The 14428-nt window shown below is 46.3% G+C and overlaps 1 long non-coding RNA gene across 1 annotated transcript; it reads right to left on the reverse strand.

The window, feature by feature from the left end:
* Positions 1-1543: 1543 nt before the first annotated feature.
* On the reverse strand, positions 1544-14003 carry LOC131818847 (uncharacterized). The gene is made up of 3 exons (XR_009348950.1): positions 13863-14003; positions 2101-2157; positions 1544-1797 (listed from the first exon to the last, which is right to left on the reverse strand). It is a non-coding gene; the product is annotated as an uncharacterized LOC131818847 (long non-coding RNA).
* Positions 14004-14428: the final 425 nt, after the last annotated feature.

Here is a 14428-nt window from a genome sequence, read left to right on the forward strand (position 1 = left end):
GGGGTGCTCATGGGTTCTCCTCTGTCTCTACCATGGCCCTGTGGGATGGGAGGCGCCCAGCTTACAGAGAAAGAAACCGTCAGTTGCTTCCTTGATTGAATGGAAGCATGGCTGCAGTTCGGGCCCGGCCACATGGTTTCTAAGGGGACGTTATTACTCCGAAATTTCTATTCACGTGCGTGCATGCATAAACACACCCACACTTCTCACTGGCATAGAACAAAATAGAAGCAGAGGAGCCTCACCATTATGGTGATGGGTTCTGACAGCCTGAAGCACAACTTCTGCTCTGCCGATTACTAGCTGTGACCTGGAACCAGTTACCTAACTTGGCTGTGTGTGCCTCAGTTTCTGCATATGTAAAATGGGATAAAATAATAATAACAATAACTAATAATAGTATCTACATGTCAGTCTCATAATAATGTCTACATGCTAAGTTTCTTGGAGGGGCCAAAAGAGTTCATATAAAATTTAGCATCTAGCAAACATTCAATAAATCTTACGTACAATGTTAGCTGCTAGTAGGCAAGAGGCCTTGCAAAGAATGTGACTGTCTCAGGTTGTCAAGACACACACGTACAAATGGATTTCTATAGAGATTCTGGTTCAGTTTGACTGAGGAGGGCCAGAATCCACTTTAATGTCCCAGGCGCATGCGTATGAAACCAAGCTTGGGGCCAGCCTCCCCTCCCAGGCAATGGACTCCTACCTATTGTTCTATCTCAGGTAGTGCCCCCCTGGGGTCCCCACCGGAGCACCCTAACTGAGTGAGTCTGCAGCTTTTCTCAGTGCCTTGGTTCTCACAACAACCCCCCACCCTGCGCTCCACAAGGGACAATCTTCGCCCCTTCTATACCTTCTTTGTTTACAAGCACATGTGCATTTGTTGGGCAAAGTTGTACAAAGTTCTTTCCCTTAATTTTGTGGCAGGATAAGATGGCTAATCTGTTTTGACATGCTATCTAAACGGCCTCAGATCAGTATACGGAAGAAGTCATCCAGAAGTCATGTCTTTTATACACATGTACTGGTGTGTACAAGAGAAAGAGTTATATTGGCTGTGAGGGGTTGAATCATAATGGCCATTATTATGGCGAATTCAGGGTCCTCACATTCACTCCACATATCAAATCCTCTTTCAATGAGACTGGTTCCATCAGCTGTCAGATTCTATTAAATATATCCCTCGGACCTACTGACCAGCTGACAGGAGAGAAACTTAAAACCATACCGCCACCATTAGCATCATAAAATGTGAAATCAGCTGGAAGGAATGATAACAGAACTGAAAACAGAAGAGATGAAAATCTGTAATGCCCTTGTGTGCTTCTAAATAGAAACCCCAGGAGTTACAAACACACCCATAAAATACTGAGGTGAAAAAACAAAACAAAACAAAACAAAAAAACCCCACAAAACAAAAACAAAACAAAGGTCATCCTGTTGTATGCTTCATAACCTATAATGGTTCTTTTACCTTTTGTTAATGTGAGATTTGCATAAATGTTTCATGAGGTTAATATAATGCAACAACCAAAACATTTATTAGGCAACATCTGTGCTGTTTTCCCCGATAATGCAGTGCTTCTTCCAAGCCAATGAAATACAACCTATCATAAGGTTGGGTTGTTAAAATACTTGAGCAAGGGCTAAGATCATATTTTACACATTTGCAGATGCTCTGATCATCCCAGAGAATTTCTTAATCAGGCAAGAATGGGCGATGGCTGGCACCCAAGGAGAAGGTAAAGTTCTCACGGAGGAAGAGCATTGGGCCAATCAAGGAAATAGGCTCTGTAAAGACAAGAGAAAAATTTCTTTGTGTTGACTAGATCTGCTTCACCATTTCTTCAGCCTAACTTTTGAAGTTTGGATGTATTTATTTATTTGTTTAGCTGAAATATTCACTTAATTCTCCAGGGTGGGGAAAAAATTAGATCTGTACTTAAAATCTCCTAAGAATCCAAGAGTGGGTCAAAATGCCCAATGACTTTCTGCAGCTATAATCCTATCATGAGATTGGTTCCATATGGGGCTCTTTAAAGAAAAAAAAAATTATGAGACCAATAATTTTTAACGAAACTTGGCTTAGCTTACGAGCAGGTCTAACAGATGAAACAGCAGTCCAAGCTGGAAACATGACTTTTCTTCTTCCTGGCAGGGATGAAAGAAAGCATCGTTTCAATTAAAGAAGACCCTAATGGAGATGTGTTTTGTATTATCAATTTTACGCAAGTAGGGATTTAGACATTGTCTCTTTTACCACATGTCTCTAAGCAAGTCCTCTCTTGCTCTAATGGAAGTGGTAGGCAATTTTGAAAGTGGGTCCCTTCTTGATTCTGAAGATTGAGTTGTTTTTGTTTTTGATTTTGTTTTTGTTTTTTAAGATTTTATTTATTTACTTGACAGACAGAGATCACAGGTAGGCAGAGAGGCAGGCGGGGGGTGGGGGAGGCAGGCTCCCCGCCGAGCAGAGAGCCTGATGAGGGGCTCGATCCCAGAACCCTGGGATCATGACCCGAGCTGAAGGCAGAGGCTTTAACCCACGGAGCCACCCAGGTGCCCCCTGTTTTTGTCTTTAATTTGACCATTGAATCTTGATGGAATTTTGAATTTTTTGACAGAAACTTTTGAATTTTTGATGGAAAGTTTTAGTAGAACTTATTAGTCTGCTTGGGCTGCCCTAACATGATAACATACACTTGGTGACTTACACAGCAGCAATTTATTTCTCATGACTCTGAAAGCTAGGAAGTACAAGATCAAGGTGCCAGCCAACTCTCTTCCCCAGTGGCCACCTTCTCGCTGTATCCCTACATGACTGAGAGAAAGGAAGCAAGCTCCCTGGTGTCTGATCTGGTTGGTCACTAATCCGATCATGAGGGCCCCACCGTTATGATCTCACCTCAACCCAATCACTTCTCAAAGGGCCCATTTCCAAACATCACCCCTTTAGGAGTCAGGGTTTCAACACATGAACACAGTTCAATGCACAACAGTGTCATTTGAAAGCTCCTGAAACTTTGGAAGAATTCTGTGTGCAGACTCTTCAGGAAATGAGAGCGGTATTCTCCTGTTCTCGTGCTCACACTCACTCTTCGATGCACGTGTATATCACTTTAGTGAAAGTTTTCTGAACCTTAGCACTACTGACATTTTGGACTGGATCATTTTTGCTGTAGGGGGCTTCCCCATACATTGTAGGACATTTAGCAGCAGCCCTGGCCTCTACCCACTAGAAGCCATTAGTATCTGCCTCCCACTTGTGACAACTAAATATGTCTCCAGACATCACCAGATGTCCCTTGGGGGAAAAAAAATGTCACCCTCAGTTGAGAATCACTAAGTGTGTTCTGATCTTTGAACATCAGTAGGTGTTTTCGGCCGTAGCTGGGTGTCCTCCATAGGATTATGGGCTTAAGAGCAAAGGTGACTTTTTGCTTTGGTGACATCGAATTCAGCTCATGTCCAGTGGTCTAGTGCCCTCCGTGTTGGGAAACCCCATGCATTAGATCACAGAGGAAGCACACTGTTGTAAGTAGTGGTGAGTGCCACCTGTATGATTGTAGGAAGAAAGGAGCCACAGAAGGACCCTCTCATCCATCCATCTTGCTCTCAGATGAGACAAACAGACCCCCCGAGATTCTTGCCATTACAAGTGCCAAGGTGGGGAAGGTGGATCTTCCCAATAACTTCCCCTGTCCCTGCCTCTCATATTCTCCAGTGCTTTTGCAGCCAATCGAAATTATCCTGCTTATGTATATGTTGACCTTTGTCTTTATTTTCAATGGACTGTCTCCTGCTAGAATGCAAACTCCATGAGAGCAAAGACTTTGCTTGCCCTAAGTGACATCTTACTGGTGGAATCAAACACAGGAGTCTTGATATCAGACTGCCAGTGTTGAAATCCAAAGTCTGCTCTTTATGAGTTTTGTTGACCTTGGCCCATCATTTAGCTTCACCAATCCTCAGTTTCCTCCTCTGTATTTATGTATAACTAAAATAAATAAGTCTAGTTTCTAGCATATGGGACTAAAGGAGGTAATACTTCTTGCGCAATACGTGCTCAACGAATATAAACTATTACGTTCACCGCTGTCATTATACCTTGCAAAGTAGTTCTTGGCATGAGAAGAAATACAGTAAAGATTAGTAAAATGAATGAGTGAACGAATGAATTCTCTCGTGTCTGTCTCTGATTTTTCAATTCTTCCTATTACAGTTGGTAATTTGCTGCCTATCCAATCCTCGTTTCTATTTTCACTATAGCTGGGAAGCAAAGGTCTAATCGGATGTTTGCTTCTAAGCAAGGAATTATAGCAATCATATACAGATAAAAGGGCCCAGACTCGGGAACAATATACCTCCATTAATTTTTCATGATAACATCTCAAATTCTCTACAAGGATTCCATTGTTCTGTGAAGCTCAACTTTGGGCTGACCCTGGCGCTCCTTCCTTCTGGGTTTGTGGGGCTCTGTCCCTGCCCCACACCAGGCACGAGCTGGACAGGGATGATGGCAAGTGGCCCGCTGGGCATTGGGTGGAAGTGGAGCTGTGGGATGGAGAGACAAGGCTGCCCGCGCGCAGGGCATTCGCTCAGCCTCCTCCCGCATCCAAATGGTAAATCACCATTTGTAAGAAATGTGCTCAATCAGAGAAGAAAAAGAGATGTAATTATGTCGTTTATAATGAATTCTGGAGAAACAAAGAATTTAAGGAGAAAACTCTGGAGACAACCAGGGAGCCAAAGCCTCTCGGATCATCTGAGCTGCCCTGGAGAAGACGCATAGCTGATCAAACATTTGTGTTGATCACAGGGGGCCCTCCTAGCCCCTGAGAATGTTCGCAAGGAAGCAAGAAAACTCAGGAGCCCCAGCAAACACAGACTGACTTCTATTAAATAAATTACACGCTCCTCTCAGCTTCTACCAGCATCAATAATATCAACTTTTGGACAAACGGTTCTCTCTGGGGAACAGGTTCTGAGATTCGCTCCTAATCTTCTTTCTTTGAAGTGTCCAAGGGCTTAAAGGCATGTGTCAATATCTAGGGCCTCTGGCCTTTGTTGGGGGGGGACGGGTGAGAGGGTCCTGCTGTGGAGGGGAGTGAGACCACCAGCATCCACATACTCCCCCCCCACCAGCTGACTACTTGCATTCAGCCCGTTTCCAGGGTTCTCCAGATCACCACCCGCCCTAAGAATTCCCAAAGGTCCGATGTCTCCTAAGGAACCGGTCTCTATGAGCCTCTAGTTCTAACCTGGCAACACCCGCCGGTCTTTGCTTTCAAAAATAATTAAAAAAAAAAAAAAAAAAAAAGAATGCAGAAGGGGCCTTAGTAGTGAGCATAGGCCTTAAGCTGAAATTTCTAAAAATTTCTAGATCGATTATAGCATCTGTTAAACCATAAAATAAGGACTACCATTTACTAACCCCTTTCAAGATTAACGCAAGAACCAAATTCATTAATACCTTTCTAGTTTCTCTTTACCAGAATTTCCCAAGCATGTTGAAAGAACAAACAGCCAGAATTCAGCCCGGATATCTTACATCACAGGTTGTGTCTAGCCATTCACAAGCTTCCTCATGTGTGTTCTCCATACCAGCCCCATGAGATAGGGATTATTATTCTCATTTTATTGGATCCAGACCCTATGTTTTTAACCTATGAGCTATTAAGTTTTTGTGGTCAAGCAAGTTTGTAAAAACTCAGAGTTCACCAAGATTAACGGGTTATTATAGGAACTCTCAACCTTTTAATATACTTAGATCCATTAGAGATCTCCAAAAGGAAGAACAGAATATATAGACTTTCCTCAGCATATTTTGCCGTGGAATGCTTATTTCCCCTGGTGCATTTCCAAAGAGTATTGTTCTCCAGGAGCACAAAGGAGATACAGGGTTGTAACTTTGTGCATTAGACCTAATGCCACAAAGCTGATTGTTGAATGACTACTTTTGACTTTTTAAAAAATAAATGATGCATTAGATTCTTATAAGCCACTTACAAAATTGTAAATACTAGAATTGAAAGCTTGAAGTACAGTCGGGCTCATGACATGCTGGGTACCAAAAGTTGTAGGAATACTCGGGCAGACCTTTTCACTGTTTTTGGAATCTGTCACTCCTTTCCTCACTTTACCCTCTAAGTGTACTCCTAGCCTATAGGATCATCTCCTGTGCTTGGAAGAGGCTGTGCCCGCAGAAGCTCTCTACTCTTATACTAAAGCAGAGGTTAGCAAATAATAACTTGTACCTTATAGGCTAAATCTGGCCTGCCACTTGTTTTTGTAAATAAAGTTTTATTAAAACACAGATATACTCATATATTTACGAACCTTTGGCTGCTTTCATGCTACAACAGAGTTGAGTAGCTATGACAGAGATTTGGGGACCCACAAAGCCTAAAATACTTAATATTTAACCCTTTACAGGAAAAGTTTGCAGACTCCTGTCCTAAAGCTACATGTTTGCAATGATCATAGAGCCTGGTTGCAATTCAGAACTTCTCCAGTAGAGGCCACTGTCTAAAACACCATCCATTCAATGTGAGGCAAGCTACTGCCATGACTTACCCACGCTTTTATTTTATTTTCTTTTAAGATTTTATATATTTATTTGACAGAGAGAGAAAGAGAGAGAGAACAAGCAGGGAGAGCTGCAGAGGGAGAAGGAGAAGCAGGCTCCCTGCTGAGCAGTGGGAGCCTGATGCAGGGCTCAATCCCAGGACCCTAGGATCATGACCTGAGCCAAAGGCAGACGCCTAACCAACTGAGCCACCCAGGTGCCTCATGCCCACTCTTGTGAGGTCAGAAATCCTATGTGATAGGGGTTTTCTCCAATGAGGGAGAGATACTAAGGAAAGGGAAAAGATGCCAGCATTTTTTGGTCTGTGGTTATGTATCTAGAAAGATGCTTATGTTGTCTATGTACAACAATCTTGATAAAAAAGGTATGACCCCATTTTAAGGGGGGAAAAAAAAACAGTTGAACAGGTAAATTATTTGGCCAAGTTTACATGGTAAAGAATTTGCATCTCAAACTCTCTAACTCGGGTGGGCACTGATTCTAAAGGACTGGTTAAGAATACAGGCTTTGGGATTACCCAGTTTAGATTCAGACCCCAGCTCCGTCATGGACCAGCTTTGGGTCTTGGGCAAGTGACTTAACTCTGTGCCTCAGTTTCCACCCCTGTGAAGCGGGAGGGAAAATAGTACTCTCCTCCTAAGGTTGTTATGAGAATGCGATGAGTTAATTCATGGAAAATTCTTGGCATGATGCCTGGAAGAGTAAGGGCTCTGCACAAATGTTATTTCTTACTGTTTGATGGGGAGGGACAGAGAAGTTTCTGGAATAACATCTAAATTTCTGGCTCTAACAAGTTGGGCTGGTACACTTGTCTTTTTTTTTTTTTTTTTAATTTTATTTGGGAGTGGGGAGGGGCAGAGGGAGAGGAAAAGAATCCTCAAACAGACTCTGCTGAGCATGGAGCCTGACACGGGGCTCAATCCCAGGACCCTGAGACCATAACCCAGGTAGAAATCAAGACTTGGATGCTCAACCGACTGAGCCACCCAGATGTTCCTGGTGCCTTTGTCTTTTTGCATATACAATGAGCCCCTGAGGGCAGGGAGTATTTCCCTATGTCTCCTGTAAGTGTCTTGACCAACATATTCCATCAAAGTGTACTGGTGTGTTGAAGGCAGAAATGGCTAAAGAAGCTTGTCAGTAAATCTTGAGCTCCTTAGTCGTTGACAGAACGAGCCACTGTGGGGAGCCTGGTCAACACAGGTGACTGACTTCTACTTCAGTTTCAGAGGATTGGGCCTTTGTCTGTTATTTCAGTTATCAACCATCCCAAGCTGACCTTAGGACAATAGTCATTTATTATCTTTCAAAGTTCTGGGGTTGATTGGGCTCTTCTGTGCTAGTATTCTGTTCCATGTGTGGTTGACTGGAGTGGAGACTGTTTTTCTGGGGCAACCAAGATGGCGGTCTCACGCGCTGCGCAGTTGGTGCTGGCTGTGGCTGGACCTCCCTTCCAGGCTGTTTACCAGAACACACCGCTTCATTTCCCTGTGGTCTCCATATTTGGCTGGGGATTCTCACCGTGTGGTCCTTGGGGTCTAAGAGGAAGAACACATCATTTTCTGTCCTCTCAAGTTCTGTACTTGGAAATCCTGGAAGGACACTCCTTCTGCAACCCTTGGTCGAAATAAATCACAGAGACAACCTAAATTCCAAAGGAGAGGAAACCGACTGTCTCTTGATGGGAGAAATGGCTCTGTGGCCATTTTTAATCCACCATACCTGGCCTCCCTGGACCCCTGCCTCACCTCACTGGAGAGATGGTCACCTGCAGCCAGGATCTTCCTTTCCTGATGGGACACTCCCATTATTCTTTCTTTGAGGTTACCTGGGCCATAACTCTCAGCGAACACCTCAGTGTTTGACAAATGTTGTCTGTTGTATGAGGCCAGGTGCAGGCAATTCCTACTCCCTGTCCCTGACCTTTCAGGGAGCTTCCTAAAGCAATGTCAAGCTTGGTCTCATGTCCATTCCTCCTCTATACCCGAATAACTTCCACTCATCCACATTTCAACCTAAAGGACACCTCCTCCAGGAAGTATTCCTTGCTTTACACCCACCCTACCAGCTCAGTGGTCCCATAAATTTGTGATTTAACCTCCCTTCACCAACCCTGTCCACCCGATTGCTGCATTTCTCCACCTAACCTATCATTAACTGCTCACTTATTGCTCATCTCCATTTAAACAGAAGGTTTCATGGGGGGCAGGTAGAAACTGTGTTGTACTCTTCATTATGCCCTCAGACTCCCCTGTGGTGCTTGGCTTACCAGCTGATACTCAATAAATCTTCCGTCTGATTCTTTCCTACTCTCCTGCTCTCAGACCATGGACTATCGGGGATGCTAAAGCTTGGGGTTTGGCAGAAGCAAGGTCAAGAGGACACCAGTGGAGATGGCCTGAGAGCCAGAGGGAGGGGAACAGTGGGAGAAGTGAGGATCAAGATGGCAGGGTAAGCCTTGCTAAGCCAAGAATCCTGGTACCATCCATGCGGCTGTCCCCTTGGCTTCCCAAGTTCTAGTAAAGCCTTAAATCCCCAATAAATGTTTTATTCACATCCAAACACACCTTACATCCTGGTGTGGCTCAGAGACTCTGGCTGTGAAGGAGAGTGGGGGGCGGAGGGCATTGAGAGGGCTGTGTTTTTGGGCTTCCCCCTGAAATTGTTCTTCCAAAGCAAACACATGTAAGTTTGTAAAGGCAGGTTCATTAGAAAGAATGAAAGAGGAAGGAAGAAAGGAATCAGAAGGAAAGTAGTGAATCTAGTAATACCCCAATCCTTTAGACCTCTCCAGTCAGGTCTGGCTGCCCACCCTGAAACCTATAAGCTGAGAGCTCTGGGGAGGCTGCCATGTGCCCTCCCCTGGAAATGTCACCTTGGCTGGTCCGTGGCTCTAGGGTGGTAGGGGCGAGTGTTGGTTTATCGCCTCCTGCTTGCACCTGCCTGAGCAGGTGCCCTGCCCCCTTCCCCAGTTCACAGCCCTACAGACTGTGTCTTCCTACAGGACAGGTTTCAAAGCAGCCACCTCGCAGGCTTTCTCTCTGAGTGCGAGAAAAAATTGTTGCTTCTCTTTGTAGCTCACTTTTCCCTACTTCTTCGTCCCTAAAAAGCAGCATTCCACATCCCCAGCTCAGGACATCAACCCTTTCGCTCTTCCGTGCAAAATACAGTTGCATGTTTTTTCACCCTTTGAGACCTCAGTGGAGAAGAGGATCTGAACCCTAACTCTGGGGATGGAAAGGCAAAGCTGCTGTCTTTCTGAGCTCCCCAGGCTGCGCACCCACACGCCGACGTTTGTCACACGCAAATGAACGCGCTCTCCCCAGCATGATAAATTTCACATCAGTCCTGCTGACTTGGGCTTACTAATTGCCCGATAGCGTTTTCTTTGTTAAGCTTTACTGGGATCATCACACTTTTTGTTGAACTGACAGTGGAAATATTCCGCAGCTGACGACCTAGATGAAGCCTGATGCACAACTTCCCTGATCTTGCGTGGTGGTGGTGGTGGGGGGGGTACATGCTGGTGACCTTGGGCAGGCCCCCAGCAATCTCTGAAACAGATCTTTGGTGGTGGGGTGGGGGGGCTCCCCAGCACTGCCACGATGCACGATTCCAAGGTGATGCCACACATATTGTACTTTTGTGCCCAAATGCCCCCTGGAAGCGAGCAGGCCATGACGTCAATGCTCTACACGGTGGCCCTGGACAACCTCATTCTGAATGTGGGGGCTTTGACCAGTAAGATGCAGGGAACCCCAGGGGAGCCTGTTTATTGAACAACAGGAGTGAGACCCAGGAGGGGCATGCCCATGTTCACGCCCCCACTCTAGGCTGTGTGTTCTAGATTCTGCACTGTCTGCCTCGCCACCTGAGCCCTTGGATGGAGGCATTGCTAGTTTGGGTTGGTCAAGGAGAGCTGTCCAGTAATACCCAGAGAAAGATGGGCAGCCTGGGTTTGATGCAAGTAAGAGGAGACCCTCTGAATATGGGGGTGCCTTCCAGGGAGGGACAGGGGCAGAATGAACCACAGGGAGGTCTCCTCACCCCAATTTGCATGCTCCCTCTCAGCAAGGGAGGGAGTGCTCTTATCAGCTCAAGAATTCAGCCAGCCGGTCAGGGTTGCATACCACACGGTGGCTGGGCCTGGCTCGGCTGTCTAGTCAAGAACAGGCTTGTCTTTGTTCCTGTGTTACTGGGGGTGCTGCTTGGGGACGGAGGATCCAGGGTGGGTGCAATTATGGGATTTTTTTTTAAGGTATAGAAATTGTATCTTTCATCTCGGGCCTTGGGAAAGTAAACCGAAGAAGGGAGTGCGATGTTAAAGGGGTAAGTGGAGTCGTTTTCATTGCTGGCAATCCCTCTTTCCCAAAAGTGACCCTGGGAGCTCATGTGCCTTCTAGTTGTCAGAGGAGTCACCGAAGGTGTCAAGACACTGCATTGAAATTTCCAAACTCTGTTCACCTTATCTTATCCTCTAAAGACTCAGAACCCTATAGTCTTGGTGTTTGAAAAATTCTTACAGGTCATCTACCCGTCCATCCATCTGTCCACCCATCCGTCCACTTATCCATCCATCCACTCTTCCATCTACCCATCTACCCATCCAGCCATCTGTCTCTCCACCCACCCACCTGCCCGTCCATCCATCCATCCATCCATCCATCTACCCAATCATTCACCTGTGTAACTGTCCAATCATCCATCCATCCAACCATCCATCCGCCCACCCACTCATCCACCCACTCCCCTACATATCCTTCCAGGAAGCATTTGTTGAGCACTTACATATGCCACCCAGTGGTGAACAAGGGAGACAAAGCCTCTGCTCTCATGGAAACTGCCAAGCTATTGGGGAAGATGGACAGTAAACAAGGAAGCAAAGAAATAAATGAGATCCTTACAAGATTGTGGTAAGCACCCAGAACAAGAAAACCTAAAAGACATGAAAGAAGAAATGTGGAGCTCCGGCATGATCAGGAAGAGCCTTCCCAAGAAGGTAACACTCCAGCTGCAAACTGAGGGTCGAGAGGGAGAAAACCCGACTGAAAAATCGGGACAAGTGTGTTCTAGGCAGCGAGAACAGCGAGCATTGAACGGAGTCTCTGAAGGGCGCCGGCGCTTGGCCAGTGCTGCTGGGACAGAGTGAAATTTGCAAAACCACTTGTTCAAATGAGACGCTGCACAGAGTCTAACATGAAATAAACCAAAGCAAAAGAATTCAGATAAAGTCACTTTAAAACCACTGATAGGATCCGGGGGCTGGCTTTGGTGCCGATCTCTCCTGCAGCATTTAACAGGGTTAGAAAGCTTTGGTAATGCTAAATCATTGCCTCCAACACCAGCTGAGTTCAGGGGCTGGGGACGGGGGAGCCAACAGAGTGCACAGGTCTTCAGGAAGTAGGTGTTGAGTAGGAGGGCTTTCTTTGGGGACACATCTCCCCGAGCAAAAAAGCTGCATGTGAGACCAAGGACCAAAGCTCCGGCGGCCAAATCACACGGTGGTTTCCCCTCCCGGCTGCTCGGGCTTATCCCAGCTGCTCCTTGCCGAGCTGCACACAGGACATATTTCAGACCAGGAGACTTTGAAGTATGTGTTCTCTTAAGGCTTAACAATGTCAAGCTTCATAACCCAAGAACTGGCTTGCTAGCTTCCTACTTTAAATTGCTCATAATTTGAAACATGCAAACATTTCCACTTTATCAAGCAGGGCTACTAAACATATTATTGCTGGAACCTGCATGTTTTATGGTCTCCATCCAGCCAGGGAGCTGAGTTTTATTAAAATAGACTGTTAAGAGGCTCAACTCATTATGGAATCTTCCAGGCCCCAGAATGAAAGAGTTTTGTTTACTAAGGGCAGGGGTAAAAAGGGCTAGGAAGAGGGTGGGGATGAGAGTGAGTGTGTGTGAGTGTGTGTGTGTGTGTGTGTGTGTGCGCGCGTGTGTGTGGTGAAGGGAGTGGTGGGGAAAAGGCAGAGACCACTAACAGTCTTGGCCTTGCCCTTCGGTGCCCCCCATCCCTCGCTCCACTTCCATGTCAGCCGCCTGTCTGAGGCCGGGCATGTCTGTGGGCTCTGAATCCCTTACTTAAGGCAGACTCGAGTCTGACTGCAGAACAACGGGAATTTAGCAAAGAAGGGTGATTCTTCCCTTGGAGGAAAAAAAAAAAAAAAAGGTTCAGGGCCTCCACTGAAGGCAAGCACACCTAGAGTGTTACAATGAGATCTGACCAACGTACAGCATGCACAAAAGTGTTCTCCGTCCCCGCCCCCCCCCGGATGCTCCCAGGCTGGGGACAGTATTTAATGACAGGAAGGGGAAGACCATGTAGTATAATCATTCCTATATATGCGGGTGGTTTTCTTTGGTCAGCGGAGCAGAGACCCATGTGCTGCTGCGATCATGCCATGGCCATGATCTCTTGCTCCCCAGGTTCCCATGCTGGCCTTGGGGACAAGTGGAGAGGGACCCAGCCGTCCTCCCAGCCCCAGAGAGTCTGCAGATAGACTCCAGCCCCAGATCCCACTGGTAGCAATTGTCTGAGACACTGCTAGTGAGACCGGCAGGTGAGCTGCCCAGCTGAACCTTGTCAACCCAGAGGAACATGAAGTCAGTAAGCGGTTTTGCCACGTCGAGCCCCTAAGGTTCATGTTGGGGTGGAGGGTTACATAGCAGTAACCATCGGGGACCCCTTTCTTGAACTCAGGGGTGGGGCTTAGGGGAAAGCAGCAGTTCTCCAAGGGCAGGCAATGAGATCTGACCAGCCAGAATGACCATAATGATGATTGTAATAGTGAGGACACCTGCTTTTAATGGAACATCCCATGTGCTGGGCGTGCATGCTGTGTGTTTTTGAATGTTTTTAGGGGTTCCCAGGTAGCTCAGCTGGTTAAGCATCTGCCTTCAGCTCAGGTCATGATCTCAGGGTCCTGGGATCGAGCCCAACGTCAGACTCCCCGCTCAGTGGGGAGCCTGCTTCTCCCTCTCTCTCTGCCTCTCCCCCTGCTTGTGCTCGCTTTCTCTCTCTCTCTTTGTCAAATAAATAAGTAAAATCTTTTTAAAAAATGTTTTAAAACGTCGCCTGAAGTACACTCAATTTTGTCCCCACTTTGAAGGGGAGGACCCATCTTCAAAGCTCAGAGACCAATGGTGGGGTCCTAACCCACGCTAACACCACAGTCCCCTTCAGTTGCCCCACTCTGCACACTGAGTACAGTGAGCTCTCAGGACACGAGCAACTCCTCCAGAACCCCCATGTGTCCCGCACTTGCTTGCCAGGAACTGGGCTGGATTCTAGGAACATCCCCAGAGCTTGGTGTGGAGCTTCATGCAGAGGCGTCAGCTGTCCGTGTCCCTGGAGTCACCAACGCTCCCCTGTCATCCCCACTCTACTGCACCTGACACAGTGGCCGAGGCTGCATAAGCAGCCAGAGTTCACCAAAGGGGTTTATGACATCATCGTGTTTCAACAGACAAGGGGTGGCCGGTGAATGGACAGACAATGGATGGGTGTGTAAACAAACAAATCACATTCTGATGTGCACATATTTTAAGAAGCCCTCTCTGGAGTGTCTTCTGTAGTGGTTTTAATTTTATAGGAAGGTGTCATTCTTCCCAATCTGTGATTTTTCTTCTTCTTCTTCTTCTTCTTCTTCTTCTTCTTTTTTTTTTTTAGGTGGCCCTGATGCAAGGCAAAGAGGGTTGGCGAGTAAGATCTGGAGATGAAGGAGGTCGGAAAGGTGTTAACAAGCTATAAATGACCTTCCCAGCCTATTCAGGCATAAGTAATGTCCCCAAATTGCCTACAGTCAAAACTGCCAATTCCAAGCTGAT

Source organism: Mustela lutreola, chromosome 16 (genome assembly GCF_030435805.1).
Source record: "Mustela lutreola isolate mMusLut2 chromosome 16, mMusLut2.pri, whole genome shotgun sequence".
NCBI classification, from domain to species: domain Eukaryota; kingdom Metazoa; phylum Chordata; class Mammalia; order Carnivora; family Mustelidae; genus Mustela; species Mustela lutreola.